Source organism: Cornus florida, unplaced genomic scaffold (genome assembly GCF_030987335.1).
Source record: "Cornus florida cultivar Cherokee Brave unplaced genomic scaffold, ASM3098733v1 CherokeeBrave_3.0.0_Hap2_Chr08, whole genome shotgun sequence".
Taxonomy (NCBI): Eukaryota; Viridiplantae; Streptophyta; class Magnoliopsida; order Cornales; family Cornaceae; genus Cornus; species Cornus florida.
Window position 1 is genome coordinate 50,334,189 of NW_026775578.1, and position 22,583 is coordinate 50,356,771.

Below are 22,583 nucleotides of genomic sequence, written 5' to 3' on the forward strand. Positions count from 1 at the left end.
TTTTCTTCCTGCACACCTGCACTTACTACGTTATAGCCGTTAAGGCATTGTTTTAGCCAAACATTGCCTTAACAACTATATTGGCCAAAAATTTTTTTTTTTTTTTTATTCTTTTTTATTTTCCTAACAAAATTAAATTTAATTTTTAAAAAATAAAAAATATAACCGTTGGAAAAAAGTTAATATAGTCGTTAGGAAAAAGTTAAAAAAAAGATATATTAAATTTTTGGAGAACGAAAACATACCATTAGAGCATATGTGATAACTAAAATTTGAAGAGTCCAAAACGCTAATGTGATTCTTGAAAATTGGTGACGTGGAATTGCTAGATCGAAAAAATTTGACAATGCTATTAGAGTTGCTTAAAAAAAACCAATTTTTTGATAGAGGGAAGGGAGAGAATCTGAGAAAGTGAACAAGAGGTAGAGAGAGAGTGTTAGACCCATGGGCGGAGCTATTCATGGGCTAACCTGGACTATTGCCCAAGTCCAATTAAAAAAAAAAAAAAAAAAATTAGTGCTATTAAGCCCATGTATTACTCTTCCTTTTCCTATCAACCATTCAACCCAGCCTAATCCATTGTAAAACATAAGAGGCCTAACCCAGCAAACCAAACACATTGTTGCAAAACTTAAACACATTGTTACCTTGAACTCTCTTTTTCTCAATTTGCAGAACTGTGTGAAACCATAACCATGTCAAATCTGAATCATGTGATCCATTAACGCCATGTTATCTCAGTATCCATATGATCTTTCTCTAACCCTAACCCAAAAGCCCTCTGCAAACCCTAATATATATTCTCAATGTTGATTGTCAATACAAAACATTCCTTGTTCACGATCTAAACCCTAAGATCATTCAACCCAAGATCATTCGATTTCTAGGAAGAAAAACTCGTTTTGAGCTGTCAATATTGATCATTTGCTTTGAATCATTGCTTGAAATCGTTTATTTCGAGCTCAAAAAGGTATTTTTTGTTTTCAGTTGTGAGTATTGTGAGTATTGTGCTATTATCGTTTGGTTTTAGCCTAAATTTTTTGCTATTCTAAATTTTTTTTTCTTCAATTTGTTACCACCGCATACTAATTATGACATATTTCTTGTGGGTTTTCATTAGTTGCTACAAACTTTTGAGGTTTTTTTTCAAAAACTGTTGCAAAGTTTAGTGATTTTTTACTGGTGTTTTACATCAAATTTGAGTTATTAACTGAAATTAGTTGCAATTAGGGGTTTTTCATATGCTGCCTCCACTGGTTTACCATTATTTAAATGTTCATTGATATTGTTGTTGTTATCATTATCATATTCTTTGCTTACTTATCAAAAATAAATAAAATCATTATCATCTTCGCTGCTTGATTTTTTTTTTTTTTCCCCCGGTAAATCCTTTGCTTGAAATTTTTCTTTAGCCCCCCACTTTCAAATCCCGGCTCCGGTGTTAAAATGAAAGGACTTGTGTTGATGAAGTGAAAAGTCATCAATAAAGAAAAGCTGATATGGCAAACGAACATTGGTTGGGATTTTAAATGACATGGCAGGTTTCGACCACTTAATAATTTCTCTTGAGGAAGGCGTTGGGCCGGAGCCTTTATGAAGCACAAACACTCCTCAGACATGCGTTAGACATTTTATATACGTGGCCATAAATAAAAATAAATTATTATTATTTTGAATACTTTTCCTATACTTTCGGACACTATGCCAACACTTTCAAATTTTTCTTAATACAAGCCTACCTGGTAATCTTAAAATTAATATGAACACTTTCTAAAATATTCAACTTTTTTTCTTGAAAAAAATTTGACATTATACACATATGATCACAAGCGAAACACAAAATGATATTTGTTCATTTAAAATAAAAACATTATTATGACAAAATAGTAGAATAATTGTATATATAAATATATAGCCGTGTCCAAGGTGTACTCGTGTCCTACTTTTTAAAAAATTGGTGAGTCGACGTATCCGTGTTGTGGCGTATCTGTGTCCTGTGTCTGTATCCATGTTACATAGGCTAGAGGAGAAATTGTCAAACTGAATGAACCTGGGAAAAGAAAGAGGAGGATAAAAATTCTCTCCAGCATATGTAATTATTTTACTTAATTCAATTAAAGTAAAAAATAAACTTTTAAAGTAAATTATTATGTAATTTAAGACTCCTAAACTCAATTTAAGCGTAATTTTCTAAAATAAATAAATTAACGTTTTGAATTATTCGGTGGGAAACAAAATCAAATTTTAATTGGGACTGAAAGAGAGGGTTAGAAAAGGAAAAAAAATACTACTTTATTTTTCATTTTGGTTAAATTAAATAAAATAATTATATATGTATTAAAAATTATTATTTCGGTCCAAAATGTCTTTCACACTGTTATTTCAAAATACTAAATTATCCTTCTTAACTCAACATATTCAATATATATATATATATATATATATATATATATATATATATATATATATATATATATCAAACCCACTCTCAAACTTTGTTTGGTTCAAAAAAAAAATTAAAAAAATATCAAAACCAATACTCTAGATCCCAAAATCTAGAATATGGCTTAACTTGTATGCAAACTCAAAGGCTGTAACTGTTGGTTGTTGCATTAAATTTTGCTTAAAGAAGAAGATAAAGATTTCATTTAGATATTTAATGCAAGGGAAAATTATTACTACTTTGTAGAAGTACGTAATGTAAAATAAGAAAAATTCTTGCAAACTATAAAAGGGTATGAACTTGGAAAATTTGGAATCGAAGCAAATTAGATGCACACTATGTTTCATAGTATACAGTAATGGACATTATTTGATTGATAATTCGCTCAGAATTCTGTTGGAAATTTCAGTATATGAAATAAATTCTTCAACTAGGGAAAAAAAAAAAAAAAAAAACTCTTGTAGGTGACTGTCATGTTGCAAAAAATAAAAAAATAAAAAAATAAAAAAATAAAAAAATAAAAAAAATAAAAAAAAAAATAAAAAAAAAATTCTAGAGGTAGGTGATTGTGATGCTGAGAAATAGACAAAAGGAAAATTGAAGTATATGTATCCTTTATACATGTTTTGTTCTGCCAATGAGTTTGTTGTTTTTATTAGTTCTATTTTAATATTGTATATATTAGTATTAGGGTCATGAATTATTATATGGTAGTCGTCATGGACAAAACTCTTCAGGGTTACGTTGCGGAATTTCAAATACAACGAGAAGCATAACCTGCAGCGTGCAAGTGTTTTGGCTTATTCTAAGAGCAGTAGGGAAATAATGTTATTGCATATGTTTGGTGCTTTAATTTGGTATGACCTGAAAGAGAAAAGGGTTGTAAATCTCGGTATTAGTTCACTTGTTGCGGATGTTAATGTGAAAAGCCTTGTGAAGCTCAGTCATTATCAATGATTAAGTTTCTACCAAAGCAAGATTCTATGGCGATCATGAAGGATATTGGGTATTCCTTATAAATTATGTTTGTCTTGTGTTGTTATGTTAAATATGTTTCAACCTTGTGATCATGGTCGGCAAATTATGATATTTTCACTCCACTTGCACCTTTTGTTGAACAGGAAACCCATTTGTGCTTTAAGCTTCGCTAACTCCTTGTATCAGGTTTAACTTTGAATGGATTAGTGGAATGACAATGCTTATTATGTTAAGAGATAGAATACAGAAATAATGGCCATGTCTTCGATGTGGATTCTGGTACTTGGGAACAAAGCACTGATTCACCTTTGCTGTGCTGATATCGATTACGGAAAGAATTAACATTTCTTCACAAAAATTTCAAAGAACACTATGCTATTTGATATAATGCTAGTTAAATATTTATCATTTTATTCCGTGCTTCCATATTATAGTGTCTTCATGCCTGTCGGATTTAATTGGATTTGATAATATGCTGTCTAAGGCTGAAATTCTTATCAAGGGCAGAAGAGTTACATACTACCCTTGATTTAAGGACACGTCTATTTGACTGCCATATGCTGATACTATGGTAGAAAGACGGAAGAATGCATAAAATCTGTCACTTGATAAAGTATTGCATACAGAACCAAGAGTGTTTCATATATAATGATTATTATGCCAAACTAGTAAAATCAATTTCATCAGTCTTATTCACAGTTTTCTCCTTTAAAAGCTTTGATATGGAGGCAACTTCTATCTGACTTGCCGGGTACTTGTTGATAGAGTGCTTTTATATTTTAGTGAAAGTATGCGCAGAGGAACTAGTTCATTTTAAGGAGCCTATTTTAAGGAACCTAGTTCATTGTGAGTTGTTGCATTACTTCATGTGTCCTCATTGATGTGGATTGATGAACAACTCACATCGTACCCTCATAAAATTAATAGCAACTATAGAATTTTTTCCTTTTAAAAGAAATAAATTGATATAGTAACGAATATGTTGACGTGACATTTTATATCCTATTCTTATAATTTTAAGAGAAATATAACTATAGACTAAGGCCTGTGGCCTAATAGTACCTTAAAGACATTGTGAGAGTTTTTTTTCTCCGGTATGTTTGACGTCGTGCCTTAATAATTTGTAGATCAGGAAAACGCCGTCGTTGGACTTCTTGGTGCTTCCGCGTTAGGCCTCTCGTGACAGGGTTGCTGCAATCAAAGAACTCCGGACACGAATCCTCTCCCTCCTCTCTCTCACACACACAAACACACAACTGCCACTTCGTTGGAATAGACTTATTTTTGTTGACTGATACAATTTAGGGTTTCGATTCGCTTAGTTCCTCTGATGCTTTCTCAAGAATTAGGGTGAACCATGTTGCAGATGCAATCACGGTTGGTGCTCTGAAACGTCTTTGCACTCGGTCGGACCTCATGCATCGGCTATTGTCTCTCTAGTTCGTCAAAGAACGTGAGTTCTCCATTTTTTTTCTCTCTGTATAATTTGGATCTCATTAGGTTCCATTTGGTCCTCCCCAAAATAATTGGGAAAGGAAATAATTTATCATTTCGATTCTGAAATTTTAATTAAGCAAAATCCGAGGAGAAATTCACTTTTGGTGTGTTTTGTTTTCGTTCCATTTACTCTGTTTTCTCAGCAATCAAGTAGAGGAAAGATTGATTTGTAGTTATGTTTTGATGTTTTATACTTCTCAATTTTTTTGGGTCTAATATTAGTTTTGGAAGATTATGAAGAAGGATTGAGGAATTCTTGAGTTCTATGTAGAAGAAGAAGATGATAAGCAAGGGTGTAGCCTAGTGAAAGGTTGAGGGTTCAAGTCTCCATTGGGGCAACAGTGGGTGTGTTATACCCATCAAAAAAAAGGATGAAGAAAAAAAGAAGAAAAAGAAACAGAAAAAAGTAGTAGAAGATAAATTGTCAGAATCATTGTTAAACCCTGTATATTATCAAACAAATGTCATGAAACATAATTGGATTTTATATATTAGAAATGTGTTATTCTCATTTACTTCAAATTTGAAAGAGGAGTTTCACTATATGGGTCACTTATCACCAAAAAAAACAGAAAAGAAAAAGTTTCACTATAGGAGTCAAAATTGTTTATTTTCCTCAGCAAAAGCGCAACCTACTTCATGCAATTTTTTTTGAATTTGGGTCATGTCTACTATATGTGATTCTCCCGATGCTTGAATATATGAAAGTAAAATGGGTTGATATTTTACTTTGTAGACCCAAGACTGGGAAGTTGGGAACCCAATGTAAATGGTTTGGATGGATGTTTCATACTCATGCTTTCACTCGAGGTTTTTGATTTAAATATAGACAAAATTTTAAAATATTTCAAGCTTGAAGCTTGAGTTGTATCTCACTGAATGTAATAGTATCCCTTGAAGATCAATGGTGTGAGTTGTTAGATAATGCCTCAGTAGTTGGGCTCTCCAAGGGAAACTTTATGGTATGCCTCAGTACCCCATCACCAGAAAGTGATATGAATGAGATATGTTATCATTCATTTAAATAATAATGAAAGAAAATAAGATGGGAAATCTTGTGCCCATACTTATAATCCTTATATAATATATTCAGGTTTAAATAGGCTATATGAAGTGATTAAATTGGAAACATGGGTTTGATAATCAAATATTAAACTCGTTATGTTGTTCTTTGTTCTTGTAATTCTAATATTGTTGAAGATGAGCAATGTAGAATGCATACTAGCATCAATTTTAAGGGTTGTTTCATTAATTGTTTTCTCCTTTGCTGGAGATGTATTAATAACTTATAATAATAATTAAAACACATAGGCTGTTCCAGGTTAGTGAGTAATTGATTGTTTGTATTTCAGGCTGTAGATGCAGTTTCTAATGCAGAACCTTGGACAGTGCCATAGACAGCAAAGCCTTTTCTGCAGGTAAGGATGATTTCTTTTTTTCTCCCACTCAGTGGTAATGGAACATTCTAAGTTGAGCAACGGCATATTGATCATGGCTTGTACTATCATCTTGTATCAGGAAAACATTTGCAATGAAAAATGCAACTGCACTTATAATTGGTGAATATAATTTATGATTTTTCTATCATGGGACATGAATTTTCAATTAATATGCAAAGAGGAAGCTTTTTGATGTGGGTAATAGACCAAGAGTTGACCATACCGCAATTCAAACCTTTTATTAACTATGCAGAATTTTGTAGTCCAGTTCTAAAGCCGGTTTTGGTTGTATTGGAATGGAACGGTTGTATTGGGATGGAACTAAAATCATAATTGTTGAAATTTTGGAAATGTTGTACACATTTTTTAAACATTAAAAAGTTAATTTGTGTTGCAACTCTAAAGATTTTGAATCCAACATGACTGTTGGATTTGGTAGCTTTGAATAATTAACTTTTACTACATGACGGTGTATTTGAAGAATATTGAGGACACAATTAACTAACTTCTTAGAAAGATTTTAGCTTATATGATTCCGATTGATGGGGTTTATATGTACGTGTATGATTTCGGTTCTGTGATAATGGTGGGATAGGATAGTATGGTGATGGAATGGGTTGATGATGCAAAGGTAGTAATGATGATTGTGGCTGGTGGCAAACCAGAGATATAAGGGAGGAAAGTGCTTGGGGGAGGAAGTGATAATGGTACTTCAATGTTAGTGGTTCGTGGTGACAAATAACAACCCCGCAATGGTGGCAACAATGGCCTCAAAACATGGTGATAGTAATAAAATGTGATTGGATGTAGTAGTGGTGCGATAATAGGTGGTGGGATGTCAGCGACAGTAGCAGTGGCGATGTAGAATGGCAATAAGGTGGGTGGTGGTCTGAACTCTTTACCCCAAAACTAATAAAATAAGGGGTGTGATGGAGTTGATAGTGGTGTACTAGTGATTGGGGTGGGGAAACAAAATAGTGGTGAGTGGTGTTAGGGTTAATAGATTAGTGGTGGACACAAGGATCTCACGTTGGCTGGTTTATGAAGGGGTGGTGAAATGTTAATTACATGCTGAAGGTCCACTTAGGCGCCAAAGTCTTTTAGAGCCTAAGCACAAGGTGTAATGTGAGGTGCGATTCTAATTGAAGCAAAGCGGGTGTGATAGAATTTTATATTAAATATAGTTATATCGAAAATTTTAAAATATGCAAGACAAACATATCAAGAAAAGAAAGAAAAAAAAAGGGCTCAAAATTAAGGAATTTAGAAACATGTCAGTTCAGTGGATTATCTAAATCAATGTACGGATATTCTTTTAATTTGCATATGAATTCAGTTAAATCAATGTCCAAGTGTAACAATTCAAAGTGTGACAAAAAACCAGTCAAAAAAAATTTACAAAAGGAATTTCCGGTATAGCGACTACGATAGTCAGATAAATTTATGCACATATATTCTCTGCATATGTGTCAACAATATCAAATCTCAAACATATATTATATTATCATAAATATACATAGAAATGGAAGCATTTAATGCAAGTAATCAACCATAAGTTCATAAATTCCGCTGAAATATTTGATAATATTGAACAGTTTGATCCACGAAATATGATTATGTATGATGTATAGCATATTAGCATGTCACAATGGTCATAAATAAAAAAGGAAATACAATGTGATCGAAGGATTAAAAAAATAAAGGGTCACAAGCAGAACTCAAACTTGCATTATATGATAAATCCAGCTTTTCTTGTTATTAAGATTGCGTGGTTACCTTCCCAAAAAAAAAAAGATTGTGTGGTTACCTTAATTCCCCTGCACACTTCTTTTTTTTCTTACCCTAAAGCCTACTAAGATTGAAGCGTGTGAGGGCTTTATATGCATCTATTAAAGGGACCTGGTGTAACGAGCCAGGTTCTTCGCGGTTTGATCCAAGCTATTTGGTGATGCTAATACCCAATACATATATATCCATTTTATTTCCTATTTGGATTCGATGTGGGACAAGTTCCTCTTGCAACATTCTCTCACACTCAAATTCGCAATACCCTCGTTGTGGCCGGGCCACCTTGTCCACCCGGGGAGAAGACCCTGACGCTTCTGGGCAGGTTCTTGGCGTGACATCAAATCAATGATTAGGTCTGGCTCTGATACCAACTATAACAAGCCGAGTTTTCACAGTCCAAAAGTTTAAGCTATTAGGTAGGGCTAACACCCAATCCATATATACCCATTTCACTTCCCATTCAGATCTGATGTTGGATAAGTCCCCCTTGTAACACCTGGCTTGTTAAGGAACTTCAATTCAGTGTTGATTTTTTTTTTTTTTTTCTTTCTTTTTTTTTTTAATCCCTTTTTTCCTTTTCCATGCCTAGGCATGCTTTTAGCAACCATGTGGTGGTAAAGGAGTTGATAGTAGTAGTCGGGTTGAGCTTTGTTAGAAGAAGAAATAATATTAAAAGAGAGGTGAAAAGGCCAAGTGTTACAAGTGAAACTTGTCCCACATCGGATTTGGATGGGGGTTGAAGTGTGTATAAATGGGTGGGTATGCTGCATTACCCAATAGTTCGAGCTTTTGGGTAAATTGGCAAGCGCCCACTCGTTACAGTTGGTATCAGAGCCAGACCCAGTCCTTAATCCGGTGTCACACCAAGCGCCCGGTCCGGAAGGCGTCCGGGTCTGCCTCCCGGTAGGTAGGGTGGTCCGACCGCAACGAGGGCGTTGCGTGGGTTCAGGTGGGGGAGAATGTTACAAGTGAAACTTGTCCCACATTGGATTTGGATGGGGGTTGAAGTGTGTATAAATGGGTGGGCATGCAGCACTACCCAATAGTTCGAGCTTTTGGATAAATGGGCAAGCGCCCACCTATTACACCAAGCCTTTGTATATTATTCCACACATTCAATCTGTACAATAAAGACTTATTTATAGGTGGGGGTTAGGGGTTGGTAAGTGACGACGGCCGTTCCAATACGCCAAACTAAATGTAGTGAATGTGTGGTTCAAGAAAAGCCTTTTATGTCAAATTTAAATTTATAAAAACCACTACCAACACCACTACTAACGTAGCAAGAGTGAGTAGGGATCGTCCCAAGGGATTATACGTGTTGGAATTTCAACTTCGACTCTAGCGTACCAAATGATTGCAAAAGAGAGTTGGGTTGGTTGATTACTTCTAGAAAAGAATTAATTAAAATGCAATAAAAATAAAACTAAGTAGAGATAGGGATTTAAGAGATGAGAAGAGAGAACTTAGGGTGTTGGAATCACCACTAAGCTTGTGTAATTAACCACTTGCTTTCCATTAATGAGGAATACATTGTTGTGAACAAAATTGGTTCGACTAGCAAAGGTAACTCAACAAGTGTATAATGTCTAAACAACATGTGAAATGCTACAATATATCTATTGGAAGAGGAATATATTGTCTAGACAACATGTGAAGAGAACAAAATATCAAATCAAGTCATTAAACCTTTCATTAAGCTCATAGTCCAAATAATTCACAAGAATGACTTAGTTAAACATGTATTGTTTAAACATCATGTGAGAGGCCACAATATATCTATTGGGAGAGGAATATATTGTCTAAACACATGTGAAAGATACAATATATCATAACAAGTCATTAATCCTTCATTAAGCTCAAAATTCCATTACACCACAATATTAGAGCATATGCTTCTGGCATTCAAAAACATGGAACATCAAAGAACAAGCATGAATTGTCTCCCCCATCTAACACTACACTACAACTACACTACTAGCATGAAAATAAACTAAGGGAGAGGTACAATCCATCAAGGAATAAGTATGAACCATCAAAAGACATAACAAGAGCATTTCATTAAGCACTAATGTCTAGCCATCACTAGATTCTCAATTAACCACACATAAACATGCAATTAATATAGAAAAACTAGTGTAGAGATTAATTCCCCAAATAATCACACATAAGACAACATGTAATTAAAATAGAGAATCAATGGAAGAATTAACCCATATGAATCATGTGAGACATAATTCCTAATTTAATCACACATAGACATGTAAATAAACTAGAGAATTAATAAGAAGAATTAGACCATGGAAATTATAGAAATATACCAAGATTCATGAAATTCACAAGGCTTGAACACTAATCACAACAATATATATATAAATCCCCAAAAATAGAAATACAAGGGTTTAGATTACACAAGACTTAGGGCTCATCCAAGCCCTAAGTGTAGATCTAGTCAATCATGGAGGAGGTGGATGTAGTCATGGAATCAAGCTCCAAACATGGCTCCATCTTCTTCTTCCTCTTCTTCTTCTTCTTCTTTGAAGCTCTAGAGATGGAGAGATAGTGGATTTAGAGATGTGTTCTTGAGATGTGCCTCCACTTCTCTCTTTTCTTCTAACCCTAATCTCTAACTTTTCTAGAGAGAGAAATAAAAATTACAATGTAGAAAATAAAATGATAAAAGCTAAAAATCCCCTTTTTACAAATGGGTTGCTTCTCTTTATATAAAAGGTCCTTTTCTTAGTCACTAAGTCTAGAATATATGCCCAAAAATATCTAATCCCGCAACTTTTTGGTAGGTGAACTTTTGGGCGCGCACGGAAAAAGTGACAGCTTGCTGCCAGCATGTCCAGTTCAATCGATCCAACTTATTTTCGATCGATCCAACTTTTCTGATCGATCGAACTAAAAGTTCGATCGATCCAACTTTTTTTTGCGATCCATCCAACTTTTCAGCTTTTCAGTATCAGCTTCTTTTTGCTCCAAATCAGCCTCTTTTTGCTCCGGATCATCGCTAAGACTTAGTTTGACTCCAAAAAGGCCTTAAGAACTCATTTTTAGCCCATTTTAACATTATTGACCTGAAATAGACAAAAACACAAATAAGTACTAAAACGGGTAAATAAGATAGATAAAGGTCCTAGAATACTCAAGCTTAAGGGGTTTAAATGTGTACTTTTCAGCGCTCATCACACCCCCAAACTTAAATATTGCTAGTCCCTAGCAATGAACTACGAAGTAAGGAATGATATGAACAACTAAACAACTATGAACTAGAAAGCAATAAAATGATAACGCTACTTTCGTAGGGAACACGATTGCATTTAACATATGCAACAAGTCTTTTAAACCTCTAGGTTACCCCTAGTGGACGAGTGAAGTCTCGTGAGGGTTTCCAGAAATGATACCCACAAACATTAAGCTCATTCTTTCAAAAGAGGCACCAATATTACAAACAAGCATTAGGAGAAAACTACCTCAAGTATGCAATTTTTCAACCATTTCCAAGCAATCTTCCAAAATCTCAACATCAAACAAGCAAGCATGGTCCTCCACACATTAAGAAAATGATCATGAAAATCGAAACAAGTCTAGAATCCATGTGAGAGGTCCGGCATCAAGTGTGTTGCTATCTTAGCCAACTAGAGAAGTAATCACATCCTTACCCTCAAACTAGCACACAAATCTAGTACCGATCATCAAAATAAGAGAGTAGACCTTTTATTTAAGTTTTATTCTTCTAGGTGCGCTTATTCTTTTCACTCTATTTTTTTAATTTTTTTTTATTTTTTTATTGAGGATCAAAGATGGAAGTATTGTGCAATGTGTTGATCTCTTAAGCTTTCTAGAAGATTCATGTAGCGAGCTTTAGGTCAATGACTCCCAAACCAGATGGCTTTAGGGCATTAGGTGTTAAGACACCCCTACGGACTTACAAACTCAAATCAACTAGGCAATCAAGACAACAACCATCTAATCATTTCCCACTTCTCACCTTTTGGGAGAAGTCCTCACTTTTATTGCTTTTTTGCAACTTTTTTTTTTTTTTTTCAATTCAATTATTAACCTAGAGTTTGGGCCCTCCACCTTTCGGCGCGAGAAGTTCACTGCTTAATGAGGCAAGAATCCCGGCTATTCAATGAAAAGGGGTTGTTATCCACCTTTATCAAGAATGAAAGCTTTCAATGTACTACTAGCCCAATTGGGATATAACCAATTCAATAATCAACAAAGCATGTACCCCACAAATGAATGCTAGTGTGCACCGGTGCTAGTGTAGAATCCTAGAATGAATCTCAAAACAATCACAGAATCAAGATGATGTGGACCACAAATGCAAGCAAGATATCAATCTTTTGAAAAATTTACTCCTAAATGGCATCCTCAAGGCATACAAGGAGTATTTGACTCTCAAGTCAAGCAATTTTTAAATTTTAAGCAATATAGTCCTCAAAAGATCAAAATCATAGCTAACATCAATCTCAAATCTCAATCATGCATTTAAAGCTCAAATCTTAAATAGAATGCAACAAGACACCTTACCCCCAAACTTAAACCGCATATTGTCCTCAATGTGCAATGAGAACAATGGAAAAAAAAAAAATGGAAAGAGTATACCGTGGTGGTGTAAACATGAAGCCCGGTCATGATCCAATTCGAAAGACGTCTCCCCCAAACTTGGAATCAACAACCTACTTGAATAACCACGCTAGCAAACTCACATCAAATATCAAATGGGATAAGAATAATCAAATCAAGCATTCTAAGGCAATATAATACATGATGCAAGAGAGATATAAGATCAAGCCCAAACTAAAGTATAAAGTATGCATGACTACACATAAGGGCACAATGATGAATCTTTTTATATTTTTCATTTAATGAAAGCAAGTATATACAAAATGCAAGAAAAACAAAGAATAAAATGCATGAACAAAATATAAAAAGAAAATTAAATAAGGCAAAATGTAATGAAAGAATATGTTCAATGGAAGAAATGAAAAAGGAATATGTACAATGTAAAACAAATAGAAAGAATACGTACAATGTAAGTATATACAAAATTTTCTTACTTTTTGTTTTTCATTTTTTTTTTTTTTTTTTTTTTTTAAGTATATGTGAAAATATGCAAAGAAAAATGAAAAATGTAAGAAATATGCAAAATGGGTGCTAAGTTTAACGTCTCTAACAAGACGGAATGCTTATTCGAAAAATCATCTTTTTTTATTTATTTATTATTATTATCTTTTTAGACAAAACAAATATGTATACAAACAAAAATAAAAAGACAAGTAAATAAAAATAAAAATAAAAATGCAAGAAGTAAAAATGTAAGGAAATAAAGAATGCAAATTTTTTTTTTATTTTTTTTTATCGAAATTAAAAATTAAAGTTAAACAAAATATTTTTGGATTTTTGGAAATAAGATAAAAGGAAATAAAATAAAATAAAAGAAAAATGTTTTTGGGATTTGATTGATTTTTTTTTTTATTTTAAATATTTGAAATAAAAATAAAAATAAAGGTTGGAAATAAAAGTAAAAATGAAAATAAAATAAAAATCTTTTTGGAATTTTTGAAAATAAAATAAAATTAACAAAAATATTTTTGTGTTTTTAACAAATTTCCAAAAACTTTTTTTTTTTTTTTTAGTCAAGAAAGAGAGGTAACTAAATGAAATAAAATAAAATAAAAAAATAAAATAAAATAAAAATAGAAATAGGAAAAAGTCAGAAAGTGAAAGGGTCAAAGGGCCAAAGTTGTGATCGATCGAAGATGAAGTTCGATCGATCGAACATAGCTGTGATCGATCCGAGATGAAATTCGATCGATCGAACATGTAAAATTTTGGAGATCCCGAGAGCATGCATTTTGGAATTTGGATGCAGGTCCAAAATTTTTCTAAGTGTTGGGACTCATGATCGATCGAACCACATGTTGGATCGATCGAAAGGTAGTTCGATCGATCGAAATGGTTTACGATCGATCGAACTTTTGAAAATTTGGAGATCCCGAGAGCATGCATTTTGGAATTTGGATGCAGGTCCAAAATTTTTCTAAGTGTTGGGACTCATGTGGAGTTCGATCAATCGAATCCATAGTTGGATCGATCGAAGAACAATTCGATCGATCGAAGGTGCTCTTGTGATCGATCGAACTGGCATCAAATGCCTAATTTTGAACTGAAAGTGCAAAAAATCCTATGCTAAGCCCCAATGATGGTAACAAGAATGAAAATTTGAAAAATAGATGGAAGAATGTACACAAGAATGAAAAATAAAAAGAAATGAGGGAGGAATAGAGTTGTGAAACTCTATGAATACTAGTGTTTATCGTCTCTAGCAAGACGTTAGGTCAACTCACTAATCAAATGAATCAAAAACTGGATATGAAACATCCTTACTGACCCTCTTTTCACTTTTCTCATTTAATGTCCCACTTATGACAATAAAATCATCCTCCAAAAGAATGACTTGAAAAGAAATAAAAGAGATGATATTGTTCCTTTCATCCACGGTCTTGAAAACAAAATCAATCATGGTTAGGCTTGCCTCTTTGTTGTGTTCTTGAAACACATTCAAATGATCATCCATATTGATAATTGGTGAGACATTGTCTTTCAAAGACTCATTTGGATTAATAAGAAACACCCTCTCTTCATCCCTCTTCTCCTCCTCATAAATTACCATTTCCTTACCTTCTAAGTAAGCTAAGGAGTCCATTAGAGAGTTTATTTCATTTTTAGAGCTTTTAAAGTCAAAACCACAATTTTTATACATTTCCAAAAGACATTCCTCAAGAGGGTCATTAGAGATAATAGAAGGAAGGCCCTCTTCAACAAGTTCCTCCTCCTTCTCTCCTACCTCAAGTGTGGTCAACATCTCCTCACTCTCTAGAGTAGCCATATCATAGATAAAATCATAATCAAAACAAGGAAAGTCCTCATTAATCATGTTATGTTCTATTGGATTAGCCACTAACTCACTTGCCACTTCCTCCTCTATACAAGATAGAGTGCTAGGCATTAGCTCACTTGTTTCATTCTCCTCACTCTCATCATCCTCATCTATATTTATTGAAGTTCTTGCCATTTTTTCATTTGCCTCTTCCTCCTCCTCTTGATGAGAAAGAGTACTTGCAATTTGCTCAACTTGAGCTTCTAAAGTTTGAGAATGAGAATTAATAAGTGAAGTGTGTGAAATATGCATATCAAGTAAAGCTAACACTTTTTCTTCAAATCCGGGTGAGTACTTAGAAGGTGGTGGAATTGATTCATCATAAAATGGTGGTGGAGGGCAATAGTCAGAAGAAGGATTAAATGAATGATCAAGTCTATAATAAGATGATGCATGAAATGAATTGGACTCAATCTCATAAGGATTAAAATGTGATGGAGGAGCATAAGGTGAAGGGATGTAATTCCCCCCCAAACTTGGATCAAACAATTCCTCCATTCACAATTAAAACCCAAATGTAAGAAAAAATTGGCCTCAACAAGGGCCTATGCTTGGACAAAAATTTAGCAATAAAATCCTCAACAAGGGCTATTACAAGCATACAAAGAAGTGAAACAATTAAAATACAAGAGTGCCAAGAATTGCTCACAATGGTCCTTTAGCACTTCAACTCCAAATTTAGCTTTTAAGCTCCAATGATTGCTTTAAGTTCCAAAGTTCACCTTCCTTGTAGTCAAGTACCTAATTGAACAAATAATAATGAGAATCAAGAGAAAAGAATATACAATGGAAAATAAAATAAAAATAGAAGCATTCTAATGAACACTATTGTCTAGTTTAATTCCAACAAAACCGTTAATCCCCGACAACGGCGCTAAAATCTGACGACGACCGTTCCAATACGCCAAACTAAATGTAGTGAATGTGTGGTTCAAGAAAAGCCTTTTATGTCAAATTTAAATTTATAAAAATCACTACCAATACCACTACTAACGTAGCAAGAGTGAGTAGGGATCGTCCCAAGGGATTATACGTGTTGGAATTTCAACTTCGACTCTAGCGTACCAAATGATTGCAAAAGAGAGTTGGGTTGGTTGATTACTTCTAAAAAAGAATTAATTAAAATGCAATAAAAATAAAACTAAGTAAAGATAGGGATTTAAGAGATGAGAAGAGAGGACTTAGGGTGTTGGAATCACCACTAAGCTTGTGTAATTAACCACTTGCTTTCCATTAATGAGGAATACATTGTTGTGAACAAAATTGGTTCGACTAGCAAAGGTGACTCAACAAGTGTATAATGTCTAAACAACATGTGAAAGGCTACAATATATCTATTAGAAGAGGAATATATTGTCTAGACAACATGTGAAGAGAACAAAATATCAAATCAAGTCATTAAACCTTTCATTAAGCTTATAGTCCAAATAATTCACAAGGATGACTTAGTTAAACATGTATTGTTTAAACATCATGTGAGAGGCCACAATATATCTATTGGGAGAGGAATATATTGTCTAAACACATGTGAAAGATACAATATATCATAACAAGTCATTAATCCTTTATTAAGCTCAAAATTCCATTACACCACAATATTAGAGCATATGCTTCTTGCATTCAAAAACATGGAACATCAAAGAACAAGCATGAATTGTCTCCCCCATCTAACACTACACTACAACTACAAAACTAACATGAAAATAAACTAAGGGAGAGGTATAATCCATCAAGGAATAAGTATGAACCATCAAAAGACATAACAAGAGCATTTCATTAAGCACTAATGTCTAGCCATCACTAGATTCTCAATTAACCACACATAGACATGCAATTAATATAGAAAAACTAGTGTAGAGATTAATTCCCCAAATAATCACACATAAGACAACATGTAATTAAAATAGAGAATCAATGGAAGAATTAACCCATATGAATCATGTGAGACATAATTCCTAATTTAATCACACATAGACATGTAAATAAACTAGAGAATTAATAGGAAGAATTAGACCATGGAAATCATAGAAATATACCAAGATTCATGAAATTCACAAAGCTAGAACACTAATCACAACAATATATATATAAATCCCCAAAAATAGAAATACAAGGGTTTAGATTACACAAGACTTAGGGCTCATCCAAGCCCTAAGTGTAGATCTAGTCAATCATGGAGGAGGTGGATGTAGTCATGGAATCAAGCTCCAAACATGGCTCCATCTTCTTCTTCCTCTTCTTCTTCTTCTTCTTTGAAGCTTTAGAGATGGAGAGATAGTGGATTTAGAGATGTGTTATTGAGATGTGCCTCCACTTCTCTCTTTTCTTCTAACCCTAATCTCTAACTTTTCTAGAGAGAGAAATAAAAATTACAATGTAGAAAATAAAATGATAAAAGCTAAAAATCCCCTTTTTACAAATGGGTTGCTTCTCTTTATATAAAAGGTCCTTTTCTTAGTCACTAAGTCTAGAATATATGCCCAAAAATATCTAATCCCGCAACTTTTTGGTAGGTGAACTTTTGGGCGCGCACGGAAAAAGTGACAGCTTGCTGCCAGCATGTCTAGTTCGATCGATCCAACTTATTTTCGATCGATCCAACTTTTTCAATCGATCCAACTTATTTTTCGATCGATCCAACTTTTCTGATCGATCGAACTAAAAGTTCGATCGATCCAACTTTTTTTTGCGATCCATCCAACTTTTCAGCTTTTCAGTATCAGCTTCTTTTTGCTCCAAATCAGCCTCTTTTTGCTCCGGATCATCGCTAAGACTTAGTTTGACTCCAAAAATGCCTTAAGAACTCATTTTTAGCCCATTTTAACATTATTGACCTGAAATAGACAAAAACACAAATAAGTACTAAAACGGGTAAATAAGATAGATAAAGGTCCTAGAATACTCAAGCTCAAGGGGTTTAAATGTGTACTTTTCAGCGCTCATCAGTAAGCCTTTGTATATTATTCCATACATTCAATCTGTACAATAAAGACTTATTTATAGGTGGGGGTTAGGGGTTGGTAAGTGCTATACAAGTATACGAGGCAACTGGGTTGGTGAGTGCTATACAACTATACAAGACATCAAGGTTGGTGAGTTCTATACAAGTAAAGTAAAATATTAATATTACATTAACATCCCTCTTCGAACTCAAGGTGGAAGAGTAGACACCAACTTGAGTTTGGAATCCAAGTTATGAAAATGTCTAGGTGGATACGTTTTGGTGAAGATATCAACAGTCTAAGTAGCAGAACTAGTACAAACTAGTCGAAGAGTACCCTAGAGCAAATGATGACGCACAAAATGACAATCAAGCTCAGTGTGTTTAGTGCACTCATAAAAAAACATCATTGCGAGCAATCTGGATGGCACTGCGATTGTCACAATGAAGAGTGGTGGCAGAAGAACGTGTAACACCCATGTCCTTTAACAACCGACGTAACCAAAGAAGCTTAGATGGGGTGTCGGCAAGCTCTCGGTATTCAACCTCAGTATTAGATTAAGTATCAACCATTTGCTTTTTGCTACGCTAGGAGACAAGAGAATCTCCTAAGATAATAACAATAGTTTGGCTAGATTTATATAGAATCTATTTAAGCATTTTCTCGAGATCACTAACAGAGACAGCAGAAGAGGGATCTCTTGGTAAAAGGGTCATCGCTGACTGCAACACTGATAGCAGAGCAAGAATTGAATTTAGATGAAGAACCTGATTTGGATGAATTACCTCGAATGTGATTAGGCGGTGGGGGATTGGTGGGACAATCTTCAATGGTATGACCCGGCCTATGACAATACCAGCATTCTAGAGAAGATTGCGTACCAGTGAAAGACTGTGTACAGAAATTTCTGAGATATGACCCTTCTTCTGGCAGTTCCTGTAGACAATTGTGGGACACTCTGAAAGAAAAAGACCAACCTTGTTATGAAATAAGGATCGGACGGGAGTTTATGAGAACAAGAGGAATAATAATGATAAGAAAATAAAATGCAGAATCAAGTGCAGGCAAAGGATGTCGATGTATAAGTGAAGCTCTAATACGCTCAGTGTCACTGATAAGGGGCATGAGAAATTGAACAAGGCACATATGATCGCGAAATGTGATGAACTTAACAACATCAGCATTACAATCCCACTTATGTTCCAAGAGAGCTTGCTGATCCCAGGGAGAGTGCATCTGAGGAAGAAAATCATTGATGGATTGCCCAAGCTCCTGTTTCATACAATGACGAGTACCCAAGAGTTGATTATGAAGAGTGAGGTCAGTAGTGGTATATCGCAGGGCAAATAAATCCTAGATTCTTTTGTTGTCTCAAAACGACCAAATTGAGGATGGATGGAGGGTACTGAAGTATTGCCCAACCAGGTGATGATTTGATGATTTTTGCTATCCCAATCATCAAAACGGTCAAAGAACTTGGTTTCATTTTCCTTGTCATCTTTTGTAGGGGACGTATGTCTCCAGTAACAGTACACCAAAGTCTGCATCCTTTTAGGAAGCTACGCACGGCGTGAGCCCGTAGATTGTAGTTTGACCCATTAAGTATGGTGTGTATCGGTTGAGCAACCTCAATTTTGTCCGTAGTAATTACTATGTTACTACGGACTAATTTGCCTATGAAGATTTAGTTAGGCTGGGATAGTGTGTGTTCGACAAAGGTGACTGGCGATGGTGATTGTAGTCACGGTTAGGAACGGATCTAATGTATCAACTGAACTTTTTTTTTTTTTAGTATTATAAAGTAGTAATTTTTCCTTTTTTGAATTATATACCTATGGAAATTTAATGTCCCCCGCCCCCCCCCCCCCCCCCCCGGCGGCGGCGGTGGTGGCGGAAATTGCAAAAAAATCCCACTTTTGGCGCCCCTCACACAATTTCCTGGGTCCGTCCCTGGTCACAGTGACACAGACTAGTGGTGGTGAAAACAAAAACAAAAAACAAAAAATAATAATTGGTGGTGGCTCTCATACCATGTTAGAAGAGGAAATAATATTAAAAAAGAGGAGAAAAGGCCAAGCCTTTGTATACCATTCCACACATTCAAACTGTACAATAGAGACTTATTTAATGGAGAGGGTTAGGGCTTGGTGAGTGCTATAAAAGTAAGCTATAAAAGACATCTGGGTTGGTGAGTGTTATACAAGTAAGCTATACAAGACAATTGGGTTGATGAGTGCTATACAAGGCAACTAGGTTGGTGAGTGGTATACAAGCAAAGTAGAATATTAATATTTCATTAACAGAGTTGATGCCATTAATAGGTTTCCAGTTGGTGGCAATGCAACAATAGTATTATGACAGTAGTGGTGATCATAATGTGATAATGGAGGCTGTGAGCACAGCATGTGGTGGTGATGATATTGATTAGGTTTGGTGTCATATTGAAACATTGATAGTTTGATACCATAGGTTTAGATGTGGCTTTGTAGTCTACTTTTATTAGATTTAATTGAAATCGCAATAAAATGTTTATGTGACAATGACTACGGTTGTCGTGACAACTCTCAAATAGTGTTTCTTATTGCTTTTTTTTTTTTTTTTTTTTTTTTTTTGCTGCTCTTCATTTAATTTAATATTTAAAAAGTTTTGGGAATAAGGTTTTCGTAAGCTCTTTTTTCTCTACTTATCATTTTGTTATTGAGAAAGGGTATTGTTGTAGAAACAAAGGAAATTTTTTGGACCATCCTCAAAGCATTCTCCTTTGACATAAATTTTCAGGTAACATCATGATTGAGGTCATATATTGTCATCAGAAATGAACGGTAACTAACTCAATGATGCTATGTTGCTCACTTGGACAGGTTAATCTCAAACGGTTGAGCAATTATTTTTGTTCTTGAAGTATACAATACAAACATATGCAGCAATAAAGAATTGTAAAGTGGAAATTTCTGGTGCTGCAAGTATGCTCCTCTGGAATGCCTCATTCTATTTAGTAGAATCTTGGATAATACCATTCCTGGTTGTACAATGGGCTTCAAAAGTACACCTGACATGCAGATGGCAAGCCTTGTGCTACCTTTTGGGCCTCGCTGAATTGCAATGCTCCATTGCTTCCTTGCAAGGTTCCACACCCTTCCATCCAATTGGTTCAGGTATTAGCCAATTGATGTTGGCTTGGGCTGCCTCATCCTTTCCATGGCCAACCGGCTCACACGGGTCAACTCAACTTTGTTGCCAATTCTTTCCCCACTTCGTTCACTGTCTCAAGGTGTTGAGTAATCAATCACACGAGATCCAGTGGCAATGGCTCTTTATGCCAAAGTAATTTCTGGTTGTGCCCTATTTGATGGAGTTCGTCTTCCATGGGTTTCTTCTCCCCTCCTATGGTGTTCAATTCTGGTGAGTTCAGTAGCTTTCGCCTTGGCACATTTTAATGTGCGGAGGATGCTGCCACTTGTGTTCTTTGGAGTGGTGATCGGTTCTATTTTGCATGATTAAGAAACCTGTTGGCATCCATGCTCTTGCATAGATTTTGGAAAGCCTTTGTATTCTTAGATCTTACGAAATTACATTCTTGTGCTTATAATTATTAATCAGGTCAATTCACCATTTCTTCTTTTGCCGTGTGTACTTTATACTTTTTTTTTTTTTTTTCTGGAATTTCAAAAGATTGATCCAGACGGATATTCCCCATGAAGTTCATGCTTACTTGAAACCTTTACATATTGCCAAACTACGAAAATCCTGCGCGAATCTACTCTCTCTATTGCGCAATTTAATAAAATAAATAAAAACAATATTCGCCTGGGCGCCTAGTATAAAGGTAAAATTTTATACGGATAACAGATTCAGCGCTTATTCAATCAAGTGTATTTGATAATGTAATTTGAATATCATTGAAAATGGTAAGCGTTACTTAAAATGGATAAAATGGAGTAAAATTTTAAGTGACAGGGTGATCACTTATCATTGAATGGTGAATGCTAACTTTTTTAAAATATTAAAAAATATTAATTTTTTAATTACCACCTAAAAACTTTAGCGCTTAAAATTCAGCTGTTAAAATTTTCGTACTTATTTTCATTGTTAACTCAAACGAAGCCTTAATCTGTTTAACTTTGCTAAAAAGATGAATAGAAGTAGGCATTTTATGAATTACCATTACTTGATGAACACGAAAAATCCTCCCTCTAAAAATTTTACATATAAAACTCATAATAAAATAATAAAATCAATGTTCTCAAGAAAAAATTTCATATAAGAAATAAAATAAATTCACTTATATTTCTACCATGGTGGCTTCATCACTTCTTTGAGAAGAGTTTTTAAGCTATCATACTAATAATAATAATAATAACATATAGATATAAAAATGATTTCCATTGAATATGAAAAAATTACAAGAAGATTATTGACATAAGCGGAAGAGATAGATTGTTCACATGGAACGGGGTTATCTTAAATCCACAAGATAGGGTGCCACTCTTTACCTATCATTGGAAACGTTAAGCAACCCTAATCTCATATTTAACCTTTGC

General features: G+C 34.4%; 1 long non-coding RNA gene across 1 annotated transcript; it reads left to right on the forward strand.

Annotated features, from left to right (window-relative positions):
- Positions 1-4,507: 4,507 nt before the first annotated feature.
- On the forward strand, positions 4,508-21,755 carry LOC132268640 (uncharacterized). The gene is made up of 3 exons (XR_009469325.1): positions 4,508-4,874; positions 6,271-6,336; positions 20,904-21,755. It is a non-coding gene; the product is annotated as an uncharacterized LOC132268640 (long non-coding RNA).
- Positions 21,756-22,583: the final 828 nt, after the last annotated feature.